The sequence below is a fragment of the Rhagoletis zephyria genome, unplaced genomic scaffold (genome assembly GCF_001687245.7).
Source record: "Rhagoletis zephyria isolate East Lansing unplaced genomic scaffold, Rhagoletis_zephyria_1.1 Rzeph_scaffold_03084, whole genome shotgun sequence".
Classification (NCBI taxonomy): Eukaryota; Metazoa; Arthropoda; class Insecta; order Diptera; family Tephritidae; genus Rhagoletis; species Rhagoletis zephyria.
This window is the reverse complement of record NW_016160168.1, coordinates 1-17,734: the sequence shown is the minus strand read 5'-3', so window position 1 is coordinate 17,734 and position 17,734 is coordinate 1. Positions and strand designations below refer to the sequence as shown.

General features: G+C 38.9%; 1 long non-coding RNA gene across 1 annotated transcript; it reads right to left on the bottom strand.

Annotated features, from left to right (window-relative positions):
- Positions 1-39: 39 nt before the first annotated feature.
- Positions 40-17,622, bottom strand: LOC108368355 (uncharacterized). The gene is made up of 3 exons (XR_001848354.1): positions 17,362-17,622; positions 10,376-10,524; positions 40-282 (listed from the first exon to the last, which is right to left on the bottom strand). It is a non-coding gene; the product is annotated as an uncharacterized LOC108368355 (long non-coding RNA).
- Between the last annotated feature and the right edge of the window lie 112 nt (positions 17,623-17,734).

The window sequence follows — 17,734 nt, the reverse complement described above, 5'->3', positions numbered from 1 at the left end:
GCATTTTAACTCGTTTAATAAATGTTTTAATGCCTTGCTTGTGATTGATTGGGCTCTTGTGCGGTGGCGAGCATATGTTTGTACAAATATGAGTATGTTCAGGAAAAACTTGTTAAGCGAAAATTTTCCTTATTTTATTGTATATATATCTTATTCTAGTTACGGAACACGTAAGACCTTTTCAGCGTTTTTGTAGGTGTTCAAACGTGTGGAATTCATCTAAAAGGAACTGTTGCCACAACAATGCGTAAAATGTCGATCATAGCCAAATTAAAAACGCACCTGCAATTAGATATGGCAAACAGCACACGTGATTGTATAGATATACTGGCAATAAGCGAGTTAATGCAATAAAATATACAATGTATACATACATTAATGATAAACGCACAGACAAACAGTGACTGGCAGAAATGATCGCAAAAAGGATCATATAATGGAATTTAAAGCCTTGCAACGGGATGATAATATTGCATACCCAACAATTTTTATGTAATTGGTAAAGTTTGTCAAATTTTTATAATTTTTGTATAAGATTTGAAATGTGGATTTATATGGCGATAGTTAAATAATGCCCTGGACGTTTATAAATAGTAAATAAATAAAAATAAAAAANACAATTTTTATGTAATTGGTAAAGTTTGTCAAATTTTTATAATTTTTGTACAAGATTTGAAATGTGGATTTATATGGCGATAGTTAAATAATGCCCTGGACGTTTATAAATAGTAAATAAATAAAAATAAAAATAAACGAAAAATAGCCAAAACTTTTCAAAATGTCACTGAACTTAATCAGCTGGCCATAAGTGTATATATGGACTTGATCCTAAAAATAAATTTCGCCAAAGAATTTTCTCAAAGTAAAGTAAGCCGTATTTTTCATGATTCGGCTTTGGCCAACCGTGAGGCCGTTTTTCAATCCGACGAAGCGTGACGACAGAGTCGAAATATCTTTTGGCGACCACGCCTCGTCGGATCCGAAGCGATGTGCGAGCTATTTTAGCCGACAGTTCACACGGCATCCTCCGGCGGACAAAGCCAAGCGCCGAGTGACTAGAAGGCTGCACAAACTGCCAATACCCAGTGCGCCATCGCGAAGGCGAAAGCCTCCAAAGTCATTGGACCCGACGGAATTTGCATGCTGATGCTGAAAAATTTGGATCCTGTGGGAGTAGACCAACCAACCAAGGTCCTCAACCTGGCTATGGCCACTCTCATCATTCCAGACATCTGGAAAATGGGAATAGTGGTCCCATTGCTTAAACCAGGGAAACCGTCCAACAAAGGAGGGTCCTATCGTCTGATAACTCTCCTTTCCCCGGTAGCGAAGACACTACCCTTCTATTCTCGCACTTAACAAACCACCTGACCCCAGCGAGGCATCAGCATGGGTTCCGTAAATTACACAGCACAACAACAGCCCTTAACTCCATATACACTTAAATACATAACTCGTGGCCTTAACCGAACCCAATCCTGTGAGAGAACAGTTCTAGTAGCATTGGACCTGTCAAATACGTTTGACACCGTCAGTCACTCCACGCGACTAGAAGACAAAAGGGCCACCTCTCTCCCACAGGGACTTAAACGGTGGTCGGCGAGTTATCTGAGTGGTGGACACTCGTCAGTAATTTTTAGAGACAAATCGGCAAGCCCAGAAGAATAAAAAATGGGATCCCACAGGGTGGTGTCCTTTCCCTACTACTGTTCGACTTTTATATTTTTAAGCTCCCTCAACCACCAGAGGGAGTCTCGATTGTCTCTTATGCTGACGATTGAGTATTCACGTCGATTACGAACCAATCCCGAGGGTGAATAACCCGAATATACTCGGAGTAACCTTCTACAGTCTGCTCTCCTTCTCGGCACATACAACCGCAATTGTCAACAAAGTACAAAGCCGCAACAAGGATCTCAAGTCGCTAGCCTGCCGCACCTGGAATAAAGGCAGATAAAAGTTGCTGGCAACCTGCAAGCAAATTGACCCTCGTCACGGCACATCAAAGGGCATCTATGTATACGAGCTAACGGACGTAGTCTAGAGGTTCATAAAGCAGCCTCTAGACCCGACAGCATACCGACAGGCCTTAAACGGCAATCACAGGGAGTGATTCAAGAGTTATATACTCTCGACCTATGAATGCCGTTCTGGGCACACAACCAAAAGAGGTGGACGAGACAGAGCTTCGTCTGCCTCGGGAGACTCGAACCACAATAGCCCAACTTTGCTCTGACTACTACAGCAGGTTTAACTTGTACCTGAGCAGAGGAAACGCAGATGTGCCGAACGAGTGCCCAGCATGCAGAGGGGCGTCCCATGACTCGCGACATCTCTTCGCATGCACACTGAACGCAACTCTACTAATGCCTCTGCCCTTATGGACAGGTCCTATCGAAGCTGCACGCTTTTTGGGTCTCCCGTTGGTTGAGCTTCACGAAAATGATTAAGGGACTTACCGATCTGGGCGGGGTTGTTGTAGCCGCTACAACAAGAAGGGACGAGTTGCTGATATTGGCGAGGAATAAAATGATGGCTTGAGGAAATGATGAGGAAATACATTTTTATCAACCGCTCAAACTGTTCGAGGTAAAGTGCCATGGCCATTCCAGCCAAATCTAAACACTTTGAGTTACTGTTTCATATACATATGTATGTAAGTTAGTATGTATACGTTATGGTATGCACTATGTCCGAGTACTTACACATATATACTACGTACATACGTAACTGCGTTTTTTCTATTTTAAAGAAGTTTTGACAAATCCCACTGGAACATTCCATACCGGATTTTTCTCAGAATCTTCATTTTTTTTGCAAACATTTTCCACTACTGCTTAGTTTTTATTTGTAAGAGTATGTACATACTATGTACGATTATGTATGTATGTATGTATGTGCATATGTCCGTTTGTTTGCCAGTCGAGTGGAGTTTAGTGAGACATACTCGCTGCTGCAGCGTAAATGGCCAGAAATGGTAAAAACATTCGACAGCATTACAACCTCTGGAGGATTTGCGTAATGTATCATTATACACGTACGAGTACGAGTACGTCACCAATATGCGACGAGGAGCTCGTCGACAAACACACGCGCCACACTCGATCCGAGGCTGCTATGGACTTTTCATGCCACCAAGTGCAACGCGCAAATATTCGTCCTCAAACAGTCGGACTGACGACAGTGGCGATGACGATGACGACGACGACGACAACGACATTCAAGTGGAAGTTGACGTTGGCAAGATGATGAAGAAACAACAGCAGCAGTAACACATCAGTAATAACAAACATACTAGTCGATATTAAAGTCAAAAATCACCGTAGAAGTTGCGTATCGTCTAAAGAATTCGTTATGCTCATACTAACGTACATACAAAATACATATACATATGTATACATATGTACATACATTCGTACAAGTCGGCGCAAATGCGCGTTTGTCTATAGAGTTATAAACGTGAAGAAACACATTCTGTATCCCGAATGATCATATAAAGTAGTATTTCCCCAGCTATTGACTCTAGCCACAGTACAAGACAGCCAGCTCAGTCGGTGCACTGCGGCCTGTTGGCTTGGCCTGCCTTACATCCTTAAATAGGAAATATTTTCAGTCCACGTGCAGTGACTATCTACGAGGAAGCAAGCTACACTCGGAGCCTAAGCGTCGTCTAAATTCAAGTATGCGAGAATATGAGTTTGTTGCTCAAGCCGTGTGTGTGTGTGTGTGTGTTTGTGTGTGTGTGCAACACCGGTCATGACGACTTCGCATACTACTAGTCGTTGGACTGTTTAGACTGTTTGGACTGCTATGTCATCACAGTTATTGCTCCCTGATGATAATCACTGCATTCCAACAAACAACATGTTTCAGTTTGTATAAAAGATCGCTCTTGTGTGCACTATAGATAGATACTATAGCCATTATGGTAGATTCTATGCTGCTCCTGTTCACATTGACACTGCAACTTCACAGGCTGGCATGTAGACAAGAAGGCAGAAGGCAGGCTAGCAGGCGGGCAAGTACAACTAGATTTGTACCCCTAGATGCTCACCACCGGCACCCCCATCGCCAATAGCAGCGAATAGCTGATGTTGCAGCAACACCAGACTGTCTAACGACAAGCTATGTATGTATGTATATGCACTGCTAACCTTGCCTCCTGTGCCACCCTGCTGATTTTTCAACTTTAGTGTACGCATTTGTATGTCCGTCCATCGATCGATCGATCGAATGTGCCGATCAAGCCGATCGATGGCTGCCTAACTGGCTGCCTGGTTGGCTAGCTTGCTAGCTGTTGCGCTGATCGACTGCTTACCAGATTGGTGGTTAGCTTAAAGTGAAGATGGCAGGCTAGCTAGCTAGCTGGCTGACTGTATGGTTTGTTGGCGATTAGAGTGAGCGGTTGGCGGTTGGCGGTTGGCGGTGGTGATGGTGCTGATGGCAGTTGTGATGCATATTGGTCGCATCATCACTCCAAATGGAATTTTACCTTTTACGCCAAGTGAACGACATACTTGCACAACGTCGCCAGCATGTCTTCCACTGAAAAATTCAGAATCGCTTTGTAAGTGGCTGGTGAATTTAATTAAATGAAATACCTTCTTGGGATATCAATTATTTGAGTTGTCGGCGGTCAAGCGGTAAGCAAACATACTTGTACAGCAATACATATGTACATACGTATGTGTATGTACAACACATACGTAAATATAAAAGTACATACTGCACTTTAAGTGAGTAAGCTGCAAGCGAGCACGGTGGCAGGAGTTGTTGCACTTAATGGTTACTAATGAGAAAAGTTAAACGTTATGATTGCCTAAAAGATCACTTACATTACTTCGGTAAGTAGTCATACATATCTACAAAGATATAAACCCACATTTTCATGGTTATCTAGTAACTTACGTACTTGCAAACTTGCATGCTTCTTCAGTAGATTCATCACTACATAAAACATTTGTCTTCTTATATGCACATACATACATACATACATTAGTATGCAGGCATGTGAGCAAAAATGTTTGAAATGTTGGCATTTCAAGAATTTATTCTAATATTAGGTATGTAAACTTAATTCCATAGAGTCTTAAAGGAATTCTAAAGGCTTGTTAAAAGTTGAAATGTTGTCTGCCTATTGCTACCATACTATTTTTTATCTGAGTCAAAATGGCGGTTAGAAGTTGAGTGGTAGAAAAAGGATTTCGTATAAATGCATATGTACATATGTATGTATAACGTTTGAAGTTAATATTTTTTTTAACTGAACTAGGCAACTAAAGCAAGCATTGAAAGTATGGTATGATATTAATTTGATATGTGGCATCTTGAATTTTGCAAGTAAGTATGGCAACTCTCAATGAGCATACTTTGACAGCACTGGATTTTTCGCTAAATTCAAGAAAGTAAGAACTTTTTATATTTTGGTGTAACTCGTAGTATAAGAAATAATTCAGAAGTGGAATTTCGTCGAAGTCATGCATAAAAATGAATGAGGAACGTCCATAAGGTAAGTAACCCTTAGGTAAGGTTAAAATGGCGCCGAAAAACCTACCGTCTAAATAGCCAATAATTGCCATTTTTACATCATAAGCCGCGTATGACTATATTAAAATTAAACAGCGTGGTTGATAAAATGAAGTATGGAGGCTTATATAAGATAAAAATCTTTAGCGATGTGAACTTTTGTGCTCCAAGTAGCTGAACGCTACAAGGAGGGTGCGCTACGGTTTCCTGTTTGTTTTTGTTTCAGCAGTTTTTACAGAAGTGGGTTAAGGCAATGGACCATGATTCAATAATAAAAGGTTTGCTCAGAAAACAATTTTTTCGCTCCCTCTTAACAGAATCGGCACCCAAGTTCCAAAAATCTTTCCTCGATAGTGTACAAAATCAGTGGATCAGAGCGTCGGATTCGGAGGAACTGCCACTCAGATTATGCTTTCGATTGCCAGATCACTGCAGTGTGTTTCAAACTGACTTGATAGCTGATAAGGTAGAATTTTCTCGGACAATTANCACCCAAGTTCCAAAAATCTTTCCTCGATAGTGTACAAAATCAGTGGATCGTAGCGGCTATACAATTTTTAGAATGCTGCTCGGCTACCTCTTACACCGCTACCGAATGTAGATATATATATTCTAAACGAGCTGGCATCCAAGTATATAACACGGATTATTAGGGTTCCAGGACACAGAGATATAAGTAATTGGTAATTGTGAGGCAGTTGAAGCGACCAGAACTGGCAAGCCCCTTACTGCCACAAATAAATATGTACCTCCTAAGAGACGGGTACATGCATATGCCGCTTGCATCCTACAAACAGTGGGCTTAAAATTTACTTTGTCGGACTGGCAAACCGAAAATGGAACACAGACCCATCAAGGAGAGTACAAGGGCAGTACGTCAAACCTAGCGCAGACTCTACAATGATAGGTCCAGCGCCCTTATTCTTCGCGAACGCCCTCAACTCCGAATGGTGGCTAGAACCATCACTGGGCATGTGCCTAGTAGGAATGCACGCAGTAGGAAAGCGAAAGTCGAAAACGTCGAGCACCTTCTCAACCAATGTCCGGCTTAGGCTTACACTCCGCTGGGTCATCTCGAGCTAGTGAGAAACACAAATTATGTAGTCTTACAAAATTTTATATATTTCCCCGAGAAGGTATAAAACAACAGACATTTCCTAAAATTAGTACTCATAATTTCACAGATAAATGAATGAATGGATTGGCGCTTACACATATGTTAGTGTTTGGCCGAGCTTCTCCTCCGACTTGTGGCGTGCGCCTTCATGTTGTCACACAAAGCGGAGGGACCTACAGTTTTACGCCGACTCCGAACGGCGATTGTATTTTTATGAGAAGCTATTTTTCATGGCAGTAATACACTCGGAGGTTTGCCATTGCCTGCCGAGGGACGACCGCTGTTAATAAAATACCTTTTTCTATATTTTTTGCGATGTTGCTTTGACCAGGGCTTGAACCCAGGTGCTGATGAGTGAAAGCGCGCACTGCTTACCACTACACCACAGCGGCCGACGATAGATAGACAGATAGCGATTCAAAAAATACCGCTAGACACTTTGTGAGATCAAAATGATTCGACTAAGTATATATTTATGAAATCTTTCACGCGCTCGTTCTCGTATTTTGTTTGCTTAAGTATTTTTAAAGTTTCTTGTAGTGTACACACAAAGCTTTTAATTTCCAATTTTTTGTGTCCCAAATTCAAAACTTTAAATTTTTAGACAAAATCTCGCTACTGGAAGTGCTATATGCATATGTAAATTTACATATCCATACATATGNAAAAAAAAAAAAATAAATTAAAATTAATTTTGAATTCAGTGAAAGCAGTGTTGGTAAAATCNTGATGAGTGAAAGCGCGCACTGCTTACCACTACACCACAGCGGCCGACGATAGATAGACAGATAGCGATTCAAAAAATACCGCTAGACACTTTGTGAGATCAAAATGATTCGACTAAGTAAATATTTATGAAATCTTTCACGCGCTCGTTCTCGTATTTTGTTTGCTTAAGTATTTTTAAAGTTTCTTGTAGTGTACACACAAAGCTTTTAATTTCCAATTTTTTGTGTCCCAAATTCAAAACTTTAAATTTTTAGACAAAATCTCGCTACTGGAAGTGCTATATGCATATGTAAATTTACATATCCATACATATGTACATTCAACTATGCTTAAAATGAACATATCACTACCTAAATTTTATTTTTAGGAACTAAAATTTAACTTTTTGTGTTTTATTTTGTTTCATGTATTTGTTTGCCTGCTTTTTTTTTGTTTTTGTTAAACATATGTATATTGTTTTCATCTCAGCGGCATTGNTAATCTGATTAACGATTAAAAATTAACGATTAAAATGTTAATCGCGATTGTCGATTAAAATTAATTAATCTGACGGCGATTACGACTAATTAATTTTAATCATTAATCATTAATCCAATTAAAAACAAAATCTGGTTAAGTTCGAATTTAAAACCAAACACCAGTTGTAGTAATTATTTTGTGTTTTACGCTTATAAAAAGCAAATAACATAAAAGAAAAATTATAATTATTGTTATTAGTAATATTTACATAAGCTGGGAACTTTTACAACCCAGCGCACATGTGCAGAGGGATATTAAAACCTAGTTTGTAAAATGTATGTTGGCAAAGATCTTAATGAAAATGCACACCAAATTTCTTAGATTGATGAGGAAACCCGACTTAGCCATACCCGATTAACTGGCTTTGTGTGCATAGGAAAATTCCAGCATAAATTAATTTATCACCAAACCTGCTTAATCAAATTAAGAGTGATTGATTAAAAATAGTTTTTTTTTTTAATCGGGGTTACGATTAATTGTTTAATCAGATTAATCAGGATTAACTGTAATCAGATTGAATTTAATCGAATTAACTAATTGATTAAAAAGTCAATCGATTAGTGCCAGCACTGAGTGAAAGTTTCACCATCATTTAAAGAATTTTGTAAGATATTTTTCTTGCAAAAAAAATTAATTCTTTTAAGAAAGTAAGAGTTTTTTTATTAGATATATTTTACAACTTTTGGATGGATGTATGTACATTAGGATGCATCACTCTCCTTTAAAAAATACGGCACTGTTTTTCCATCGAAGTTTTAAAATTTATTATATTTTAAGACTTCTGCCAAAATTGTACGGAAAAATATTAAGATTTACGCGAGTTGGGCCGATTTGAAAATATCTCCAAAAATCTCATTACTTTGTTCCCGTTGATACGATTTTTAGAGATTTTTATTTGGAGCATTTAAGTTTAAACTCTTCTATCACCTGAGGTGATTTTTTGGAAAAAGTATTTTAAAAATTCAATTTTATTTTTGGAGGTCTTTTGAAATCGGTCCAGCTCCCGACAATGTTAATATATTTCCGATATTTTTAGGGGGGAGTCTTTAAATACATATAATAAACGTTATAATTCCGATGGAAAAACCGCGACTTTTTTTTGGTGAGGCTTATATGTACATGTATGTACATGAATATGTATGTATGTATGTATTCAATATGCTAATATTGCTCTATACACTTTGCTTAGATTACGTATACGCAGGGAAGGACTATTTTGTTCTGTGACGGTCAAAATGTACAAATGGACAAACCGTTTGACCCCGGCTTAAGACAAATAATTTCTTGGAATTTTTATATCCGAGCGCACGTGTGCACAAGGGTATTATAACTTTGGTCACATAACGGTTGTTTGTAACAGGCAAAACGAATGGAGATAGATATAGAAAAATGTGTATACATAAATGACCAGAATGAAAAGAGAAATCGATTAAGCGGTGACTGTCTGTCCGTCCGTCCGTCTGTGCACACGATAACTAGAGTAAAAATTTAGATATCTTAACGAAGCTTTGTACGTGCATTTCTTTGGGGCGTAGGACGGATGGTACTGAAAATGGGCAAAATCGGACTGTAACCACATATATGTATCTCGGTAACCGTTCTACCAATTTCTATCAAACTCGGTGTGGTTATTGTGCCTGCCACATAAAAGCAAAACGTTGAGAATTATTGAAATCGGACTAGAATTGAGGCCACTTTTCATATAACGGTAAATTTCAGAAATGCTTGAAACTTCAATATTTCGAAATTTAGGAACGCTAATTTACTCAAAATTGATATATGATATTGATTGAAAATCATATATTTAATACTTGCGCCGGGTTTTTAATTTTCGGCTCCGCCCGAACTTAGACTTTCTTACTTGTTAGTTTTTATATTTTTTTTTAATGAGCGGCGTAGAGAATAACCTCGGAGTAGTGAATTCGATAATTTGCTATGATAGCAAAAGATCTGTATACTGTAGGCTTCATAAATGAAGATGGATTTGCGGCCCAAAAATATTTAAAGTTACTGAAGTATTTATTTATTTTTTGTCTGAGAAATGATTTACGGTAAAAAAAAACAGAAAATGGCGCAATATTGGTTGACTGAAACCAAGTCATGCCAAGATATATCAAGGCTTTTGCGAAATATTTGAAATATGTACTGCAGAGTCTGAAACTATAACCCCGTGTCAAAAATAGTGTTTTATGTTATTTCTTTATAAAAATGTAATTAATTTTTTAACAAAAACTGTATAAATCCACGTTTCAAAATTTTTGCAATAAAAAATGCAAGTTTCGTAAAAATTTCAAGCCTTTTAGTTAGATTTTTAAGAAAGATTTTCAGTACGCAATTTGCATCCCGTTCAATTTTAGTATAATAGAGTGTAAGTTTGAAGTAGTTAGGACTTACTGTTGATTTTTGACATTTTTTTTTTTGTTGATGGGGTTGCTCATTTTCTTCCGTATAAAAAAAAACGTCGAACATACTTACAGCACTTACCAGTGGATAAAATGTTGTCAAGTTGTCCAGCTTGTTTAATACCCGTAAATTATAATTCAATATATAAGTAGATCCAAAGCTTATGTGTGTTTAGCTTATGTGCTTGATATGAGCAATCCATGCATGTGGTGATAACACGTCGTCAAATTCTGCACAGGAAAAATGAAAAAGTTAACTTCAACTTCGATTAAAAGTATTTTTACTTATGTACGAGTATGTTTTTACTATGATTATCTTCCTTGGAAAATACGGATTCCGTAATGAAATGTAAACTATAATTTTATTGATCCTTCGGCAACGCTGCAAGGCATACACTGTAAATGTGTGAAAGTTAAAGTTTAGGTTAAGATTATTAAATATGTACAGTTTAACGCAAAAGCTTACAAATACCATCACCAAACGAACTGCATAAGTACCCAGTCGGCAAAATGAGGAGCGCTTGTAAATAAACGTCTTCACGAAGGGATTTTTCAATAACACCTGCGCTTTGGAAGCTTTATTAGAAGATCCTGCAATAGCAATGCAATTCGAAGGCAGACGGGAAGGTGAGCTTCCATGGCAAACAAAGTAAAAAAAATAAAAATTCGTAGTAGGCGCATCGGTGTGTGTCTACAGCAAAGTTTAATTCAAGCTGTTTCATTATTATTTCATTTAACTTTTTACCTTCTAAGAGAAGCTGAATCAAAAGGCCTGGAAACTCTGGACATTCCATACTAAATAAAAAGGAATAAAGAATTAAGCACAGAAGGCCTATCGCTTCAAAATATCCGAATTAATAGCTAGCGCTCAGAAGGTCTCAAGGAACTCAATAAAGAATGGAACAAAGGGTTGTTCTCAATTTTGTTGTTGCCAAGATTGTTTTATTTTAACTTTTCAGCAGATAAATTAGGAAATTTAGAGTTTTCAGGGTTTTAATTAAAATTAATATAATTTGGTAATATTTTTTAAATTAGACAATATAAATATTTAGAAACAACTGCATTCAAGTTTGTTCAATAAAACCACAAAATAAAAAGGAGGTCACTTTATACCACCATTGGGTCGTCAAGGGTTAAGATTTTTTTTTTTTTTAAATGTCGGAAATCGTATGTTAATCAATAAAATAATCATGGATTTTAACCGAGTTCAAATGTTCATATATTACCGCATAACTTTAGACCCCTTAAGCGATTTCGATAATTTTTCATCGGAAACTGGTACCTTAAGAGTGGTCCCATACTAATTTTGTTTAGATCCGATAATTGGATCATGAAGAAATTAACGGTACACCTAAATTTTTATATGAGAATCGAAGTCGGTTGTGTGCTTTGCTTAAAAATTACTTGTTTAAATAATCTACTTGTCTCGTCATAATTAATTATGGCTACAAAAAATTTTCCTCCCAATTTTTTTACTTTGTACCAATAGCCCAGTATAAAAAATGTACAAATCTGTACAAATGTACCAATCGTGTGGCCTTAAGAAGTTTCGTAAAAAAATTTTACAGCAAGAAATATATCAAAAAGGAAAAATTCTCCTAAGTAAATTCAATGTCAGTTCCATAAATCGTCTCTAATGAGTTGGCAGTCTACTTAAAAGTAACAGTTGATCGATTGAATTTAAATCATTGTATGTATGAACAGCTTTAGACAACATTTGCCCAAACATAAATTTTATGTATTCATCTGTACTAATTGTAGTAGTTAGCCTGTTTAGTTCCTTCATAATAATAATATTTGTTTTTGAGGTTTCACCAAAAAAAAACCATCTCGCCCGATGTCAAAACTGGCGGGGGATGACTCTTCCAAACTCCATTCAAAAATGCATAGGCTTAATTGCCTTGAACCGAGTAAATCGCACTTTTAACAGACCTCTACGACGCTGAAGCGACTGAATTAGTAAATTAGCGTAACGATCTTCGCCAGGTTAGCCCCAGGGATCCACGGATCAGAGATCTCAATTTAAAGACTCGACAACTGGTTTAATAGCATAAACAGCAACTTGCAATTTCACCTCTGCAGAGGCGTGAGTAAGCTCTTCTCAACCGTAAGGTCTCTAAGTAACCTGATTCGGTGATCGCGGCTCGTCGAACCCGCAGCGATTAGCGAGCCGTAAGTTCACACTGAACTCTTAGGTCCAGCGTCGAGGTCTCAGAAGGCGAAGGAGCAGAACCTTCATCTAGGCACGTCAAAAGGCATCGCTATGAACAGAAGGGCAATGCTCCCTCATCAATGAGCTGGAATGAAACGCCCCCTACACCTATTTTGGATGCATCGCATTGGACTATAAGCTCTTTTAAAAAATGTGGTTCTACCGAAACAGGTGCAGAACTCATTGAAGTTTGCAATTTTCTGAATGCTTCAACCGCCTTAGGAGGTAGCTTAAAGAGCCAGGTGATTTACGGAGACAGTTTGGCTGGCCCATTATCAGCGAAACTTGTAATGAACGACCTATACTAATTTGCCATTCCCACAAACCTACGAGCCTGACGAGGAGACTTCGGGATCGAAAACTCCTTTACCGCTTCTATATTGCCTGGGTCTACTTTTAAACAACCGGTCCCTATGAAGTACCCAAGGAAACGACTTTCTTTGTGGCAAAACTTGCTCTTCTTAACGTTGCTTGTAAGTCCTGTATCCCGTAAGTTTTTGCCATTTCCCTCAGAGATTCGAAGTGATCCGAGAAATTCACGCTGCACACTATCAAGTCACCAAAGTAGACGAAGACGTTCTCCGCAACCGTGAAGGAATAGCTATATCCATCAGCCGACTCAGTGTTTGTACATTGCATAAGACATAGGGCATTATTATTACTTTAAAGTGAAACAGTGGTTTACATGGAACCACCAATCCCGTCTCGTAAAGTCCTTCCTTTAGTCTGCTCTCACTGATATAGGGCAACGGATGCGAGTCTTTTTCACTTTCCTGGAATCTACGCACAACCTGACTTTGCTTGCTTTCCACCGTAGGACCACGATACTACGCCACGATGGATTCGATCCAATCATCTATAATTGGCATAACTAAGAGACTAATGTATATCACTCTGGTCAGAAGACATACTCTTCACAATATTTCCTGGTAAAGACTGCCAGCTGTGTAACTGTGAGGAATTTGCAAACTTTGCAAATCCCCGGCTTCAGATGGAATATCTTCCGTCGTAATACCAAATTAGTGGAATAAGTCTAGGGCATAATATCCAAAGAGGTAGGGCTTTGCATGTCAAACCTAAGGACCTTTTCATTCCGTTATTACATAAAGATGTAATCATTTACTAACTGAGTTAGCTTCAAATTTTCTTCGCATTGCTTCGATCGCAAAATTCTACTTCAAAGTAATATTTTAGCGAATGGCATGGATAAGAATTACTAAAAACGCATTTCATTTAGCTCGCGCGCATAAACTTCGCCTGCCTTACCTATTTATTTACAAACATGTCTGCAACATTTTCTGTTCATTATTCATNAATGCAACTCCACATTGAACCATTGCTGGTTCTACCCGCATTTAGGTATTAAACCACAGCCACCACGATACTCCCCAAAGGGGCCGTACCCATGAACAGACCGGAGTAATGCTCGCCGGCGAGATTTGCTGGACTGGCTCAACTCACCCTGACCCACTTAACTGACTCAGCTCACACTAGAACGACTTACACGACTACTTCACTCCACATTCATACTCCGTCTTGCTCGTCTCACAAGTCTAATCGCCTCGCTCGTGGGCACCCTCCACATCCAGGAGCGGTGACACCACTTGCTCAACTTTCGACCGATCGAGTTGCTCGACACACATTCACCATCTTGCTCCGTCTTGCTCATCTCACACGTCCTACTCGCCTCGCTCGTGGGCACCCTCCACATCCAGGAGCGGTGACACGGCTCAGCTTTCGCAACGGATCGAATTGCTCAACTTGCGCACAACTTTTTCACCATTTCCAGCGGTTTCCACCACACTTTTCCTCCAATTACAACTGTTTTCTCCATTATCTCCATTTTCACCATTTTCTCCATTTTCTAGTCGTGTAAGCCATGCCAGTGTTTGCCTTGCCTGCCTTGCAAGCCTTGTTTGTGTCACCAGTTTTGCTCGTCTCGCCGACGAAAACACTCCGGGGGCATCTGTTCCCCGTGGCACCATTTTTAAAGTCTTTGGTATGACTCTCGAAAGCCGTAGACTTCTTCCAGTTGAACCTCCACCGACTCAGGACTGGTAGCCTTTAACTGGGGTAGACGGGGTTGTCAAGCCTGTACCCTGGAAATACCAAAGCCCCCTGTCTTCCCTCCTGTTTTCTCAAACCGGGCTTGGGACCGTCTAAGGCACAGTTCGGCAAGCCACAACAGCTTCTCATAAAAATACAATTGCCATTCGGCGTAGGCATACAACGTATGTCCCCGCCTTTGTGTCACAACATCAAGGCGCACGCCACAAATCGGAGGAAAAGCTCGGTCCAACACTAACATTTTGTTTAAGCGTCAATGTGTTCTTATTTATGCACATTCCATGATTTGATACAACTTACATAAACATCTTTAGAGTTCGGAAATTCTGCGTAAATATAACTTTTCAAATAGCCGTTAACTTAAAGTGGGTATGTTCTCTGATTACATACTAAGAACGGGGGTCTTCAAGTCTTGTACCGAAATATTTGCTACTGTAAGTATATGTATTATCGCCTTGATAAAGAGACTTCACAAGATAGAAGTAGTGTTCGCAAAATTTAAAGCTATAAGACGACGAGCAATAATTGTGTAATTGAAAAGTTCAATTTTGACCTTTGGAAATGGATCAAGCCACGTCACAGAACAGAGTAGTGAGCATTCCAGAAGCGCCAACATCGAGGTATCCAGCAGGACGAAAAAATAAATTGATCACGCTGTGGTAGACAAAAACTAAAACGCCAGTGCGCTGGACGATGAGTCTAGAAAGAGTACTCATCGAAAACTGGACGATGAAAAGCAGTAGTCAAACAATCGATACCTTTCGCACTCATCTCTCATTCTTACTAAACAACTCTCCAGTTGCTCGGCTATAAATGATGAGTGGAACTCCATCTCCTCTGCGGAAGAGTTCCTGTTTACTACCAACCAGGCAGGTATGACTTTTCTACCGAATATTGCCTTGTCACCACTGGTGAGATATATCCCGCATATAGAGATACTCTGCAGCAAGAATGATAGAACACAACAACGAGCTGATATCAACTGGGTGTGACGTCATAATAGTGAGAGAATGAGAGAGTAAATATTAATTTTGATATATAAAATATAACATGTGGTGGAATATAGTGATGTAAAACTAGTTATAATTGTACTGTAGTCTCCTAAATTTGAAACTTATATTCGGTACAAGCCCATTACAGGTACATTTGGACCGAAGCTAAATAACTTATCGGCAAATTTTCTCTTATTTTCAAGTCATTTCAACGCGTTTTCCAGTGTGGGAATTCTAATAGCCTCCTGCGTTTGTAAATGGGAATAAATATTAGTTAAGACGTAGACATAGGATTTTAATAGAAGAGATTATTTGATGTAAGTTCAAAATAGATATGGTACCGTAGGAAAAGGTAGTCACCCAGCTATCGAAAATGCATGCACATAAAAATACATACTTACTTTTTAGGTACGTTTGTATACTTTTAGATCCAACTTTACGGCAAATAGGTACAATATGAAAATTTAATATTCATTAAAAGTGCGGAAAACACTATTGTGACGTCAGCGAATGGGTGGATGCTGTCAAATCGACAAAGAGGGGATTAACGGCCAGCGAAAGGCGCCACCTTTGTTTCGATGCATCATTTTCGAGGAAAACAAAGAAGTGGAAAAGATTCATGAGAGGAGGATCGACATATATACACCGCCTGATTGTCGATTTCAGGGCCGCTTTGGATAGCACGAGAATAAATTGCCTTAAATCCACGTTATTCGAATTTGGTATTCCTGCGAAACTAATGCGGCTGTGTAAAATGACGTTGAGCAATACCATCAACTCTGTCAGAATGGGGAAGAACCTTTCCGAGCCGCTTGATACTAAACCAGGTTCTAAGACGAGCCGACTCTTTATCGAGTGATTTCTTGAATCTGATATTGGAGTAGAAAATAAGATCCACAGAACTGTACTGCTTAAGTCACTTATTTTTTTTTATAAGAGTGTACGATTGCTGGTACATGCAGATGACATCGACTTACTTTGTTTCGACAACCGAGTCGTCTGTTTTGCATTATGGAATTTAAAAAGTCAAGTTCAGGGCGCTTTGGTTATTAGGGAAGGAAAATTCAAAAGTCAGATAAAGAGAGCTACACTCGGTGTTTCTTATGACGCTGTCAATATGACGATATGCTCAAATCTTGAATTTCAGGTCAACCCTTGCGGGGATTAAGAAAGACGTTGATTAAAACTTATAGTATATCTCCGAACAGTTCAAGACCAAAATACATTATAAACAAAGTAGGGATACTGCGTATCTGGGAAGCAAGATGAATTGTAAAGACAGATTAGTATGTAAACAGATATGTTATTATTTGCAAACTTCAACGTCTGCGCGAGCATGTCAGTCGTAAAAGTGGCAAAGCTTTGACCAATTCGACGGCTGTCAAAGGATCTTCTTCTTACACATATACAAATAATAGTCCATATAGGCAACATGATGTGAACACGAGGGCAAGGGTATCCGCACACCTAATGAAGAGACCCATAGGACACAAATAACTGGCGAAACTTACGCTATGTTCGCTTGCTGGCACACATGCCGATCATTACTTCAAGGCATATATATCTCGAGAGGCAATAAAGGAGATGTGTTTAAGGCATAGCCAACATTTCTATAAAAGACTAAAACGATCTTGTAGTATGTGGGTACAAGTTCCTGATGTTGGCCGGCTTACGATACAAAAAATTTTACGATCTCCAGATAAATCGAAATTTATCTTGATAGCTCCGAGTGGAGTGAGAAGCTCCAATCACGTTTTCCATTTTAGTAACATTTTTAAAAATATGCGTCGCATTTACCTTAATTTCTCCAACTTTGCCTCCAGTGTGTAGCAAGTGGCACCGAAGTCAGGTCCGAAGGCTCCGCCATGAGAAAAACCACGCCAAACGCGACTCGTTGTGGGTGCATAGTTTTTTTCCTTTTGCAGTGGGTGCAGTTAAGTGCGCCCCATCCCACATGAAGCTTTTTTTTAAATCGGCATTAATGTTTGGATCACTTTTAAGCGTTGTTCAACTGAGTATCGCTCCATGACTAAGTTTGCAAAAGACTGTAGTAGCGGTTGTCTGAAAAAAAAGAAAACATTAACAAATCACAAATAATTGCTGTCTAATATCTGTACCACCCTATATGTACAGTGACGAGCAAAACTGTAACATGGTTTAACACTTTTTG